Raw genomic sequence first — 3,463 nt, forward strand, 5'->3', positions numbered from 1 at the left:
TTTGTAAGAGCACAAGGAGCATACGAGGATCATGCTGTTTATTTCGCGAGAGAATAAGCTATTTGAAAAATTTAGTAAATGAAAATTTTGGATGTTAGAACTCAAGTTTCTTGGTCATGTTATTTCTTAAGGAGGTATGGAGGCAAAGCCTTCAAAGGTAGAAGCTATGATAAATTGGGAAATACCTAAGAATGTGTCAACAATTAGGAGCTTTAGTTAGCTAGACATTATTAGAGGTTCATTTCTGGATTATCTTAGATAGCGACACCATTGACCAAACTTACTCTCACTTGTAAAGAAACTCTTTTTGTTGGGATTCAAAGTTGGATCGAAGTTAAAATAAAAGTTGACAACCGCTTTCGTTCTGGTGATTCATGATCCTAATCATAAATATGAGGTTTTATGTGATGCTTTTTAAAAAGGACTAGGATTGATGATTTTGAAATGTTCCTTTGATTTGGGGAGATTCAAAGTCCATTATAGATTTGGTATTTATGTTAGAAGATTGTAAGAGAGGTCTTGGTGTGAAGCTTGTACAAAGATATAAAATAATAGAAAATCCTTTAAGGTGTGAACTAGATGTCTCCTTAAATTGGAAATGGAAACTAATATAAATCTTTGTCTCATTTCTATTTTTGCTATATATTTTTCATCAATTTTCGCTCTAAGTTCATCATAATAATTCTAAAAAAAATAAAAAGAAAATAACATTAACAAAATAATAGGAAAATTTCATAAAACCTAATTCAATCCCCCTGGTAGGTTGCATCTCATATTTATATGTTGTCCTACAACACCATATTTACCTAAATACTCTTCACAGCTACAAGACATTACAGTTTTGATCATTTTTAATATTTTTTTTATCTTTAAATTAATGTCAAACGGATAATTTTTAATTTAATATTTTTTATATAATATAAATTAAAAACTATATTGAAATATAGAATGTTTGATCTTGATCAAACAATTTGAAAAATGCTGAATGCACGAATGTAGAGAGGGTTGAATATTGAAATTTATTTTGAGTTTGTTAGTTTTTGGGCCTTAGGAATTCTAAGTCCAAATTTGTGTTTTAGTAGGTCCAAATTCTAGAAGCTTATTCTAGAGAGCTCTCAAGAAGATAAGGATAAGTTAGGATTCTTCTAGAGAGTGATTTATAGCCATTAGATTAAATTTGTGGTGGAAAATCTTACTCATTGATTTAAGAATTTCACAAGTATAAATAGAGATGATGTAATTGAGTTTGTATCAATTCAAAAATTATAAACACTCAATAATAATATAACTAACCTTCCCTTTCTCAAAATTTCCTATATTCTCCATCTATCAAAAACTTTATTCTAATTGAGAATTGTAACTACAATGAATCTGATTTAGCTACAAAGCATTCCTTGTGTAAGTATTTTATTTCCCATTAAAAAATTTGATCTCTAATTGTTGTTTCCTTTTTTCTATTTGATTTTGTTGTCGTCCCATTTTGCTGTTACACTCACATCACTTATTAATTTTTCATTGTTCCATCACTTAACCATTTTAGACTATTTTGAATATTGAGAGGCATTAAAATTTTTGTTAATAGGCCATAGAGATACCCTAACCCATTGATATGGTAGACAAAACTTAACTTTAAAATCTAAGACGCCACCATGAATTTGATTTAAGTATTAGTATGATTTTGCAATACTTGTTTATATTTGATTCTCCATCTACTAAATTTCACTTAATTTTATTCTTATGTGATATTCATTCTAACAGTTGAATTGAAGTTGAAGTTTATTCTTTCTATGGAAATCTGTACTAAACAATTTGATTGGTCTCTTCTCTTCTCAGAGATATTTTCTTCCTTTTCATCAACCGTAATTTTCTTGGTTAAATGAGGTGAGATTTATTTTAATTATTTACTTTTTGCTGTCATTTATATTTTAATTATTTATTTTTTTGCTGTCATTTGGATTGATAGTTCCAATACTTCTTCAATGGTTTTGGCAATTTCTTGAGGCAATGGCAACATGTGACTAAATGCTCATTCTTATTCACCTACTTCACAGTAGTTACATCTGCAAGGCTAACATAACCAATACTTGATGAATCAAATTCTCCACAAACTAAACAGGAATCATGAGTTTGTTCTTCTTCTATGGAACATATGAGAACATGTTGGGGAAATTTTGTTTGTTGATCAGCACCATCCAGACACCAATTATGCTTTGTTCCAAGAGGTGGTTGTGTTTGATCATAATAATATTTTAGTACATTCAATTCAACGGAAACACCACATTCTACCAATTATGATGTAGTTTGCAATTTTGTAATTCCTTTGTTGTAATTATGACAACTTCAAACCATATTATCACAATGTGATCCTTTAGGTGACTATTTTTTATATTGTTTTTAGGATAAATAAATTTATACATTGAATATTATCACAATGTGATCCTCTAGGTGACTATAATACATGACAAATCATAATGTAAAGCAATACTTTGAAATGTAGATATTAATATTCTTTAAATATATTAATATATAACATTTTACATAGTAATATTTTTTTCATATACAAGACATACTTTAAATTAGAATTGATAAATATATATATATATATATATATATATATATATATATATATATATATATATATATATATATATATATATATATATATATATATATATATATATATATATATCATGTTATCTTGTACACTAACTCCAGCAATATTACTCATCCAACAACAAAGAAGGTAAAGAGTTAGTTAAAGAGAAAGAACAGCAAGAATGCTTTACTTCAAAAATAAAATATTTATACGTTAACTCTCGCATCTTAGAAAGACTCGAATTTAGTAATATCATAGCATGCTAACTGCATGTCTCTCTAGTGTCAAGCCATCTGTTGTTAGACTATCAAGTTTCTTCTCTTAGCAAGAACTCTACAAAGATGAAAAAGATTTTGTTAATCAACCACTGCTTGTCTTGTCAACACAGTAAATATCAACCCAAAAAAAAAAACTACTACAATAATTACCAACACCAAATCAAGTTTGGGAGGAATTCAATATGGAAATAATTCAACCCCGAATTCATTCAGCAACATAGTGATATGGGTGATTTGTGTTCGCGTCACCAAGTGCGCTTATTTCGTTGCTTTACATACCAAATTTTCTACTCAAAATAAAATCTTGGTGTTGGGGATATAGGGCTTGTTTGATTGTGTTTGGAAAATACTATTATAAATTAAGTTATCAAAATTCTTTTTAAGAATAAAATTTGTTTGGTAATTTTATTTTTTAAATTATAATTAATAAATTGACATTGTGCAGTAGTTAAGATTTTTCTACAACTGTAATTTAAATCTACTTTAGATCATTTAAAAAATATATAGTTTCTTTAAGCTAAATATGTAAGACTATACATGATAAAAAAATATTTTAAATATATCATGTGGGTTTATTTAAATAAAAATG

General features: G+C 27.5%; 1 long non-coding RNA gene across 1 annotated transcript; it reads left to right on the top strand.

Moving 5' to 3' along the window:
* The first annotated feature begins 1,785 nt into the window (after positions 1-1,785).
* Positions 1,786-2,379, top strand: LOC131599160 (uncharacterized). Its single transcript, XR_009282601.1, has 2 exons — positions 1,786-1,881; positions 1,964-2,379. It is a non-coding gene; the product is annotated as an uncharacterized LOC131599160 (long non-coding RNA).
* The last annotated feature ends 1,084 nt before the right edge of the window (positions 2,380-3,463 follow it).

Source organism: Vicia villosa, linkage group LG4, assembly GCF_029867415.1.
Source record: "Vicia villosa cultivar HV-30 ecotype Madison, WI linkage group LG4, Vvil1.0, whole genome shotgun sequence".
Taxonomy (NCBI): Eukaryota; Viridiplantae; Streptophyta; class Magnoliopsida; order Fabales; family Fabaceae; genus Vicia; species Vicia villosa.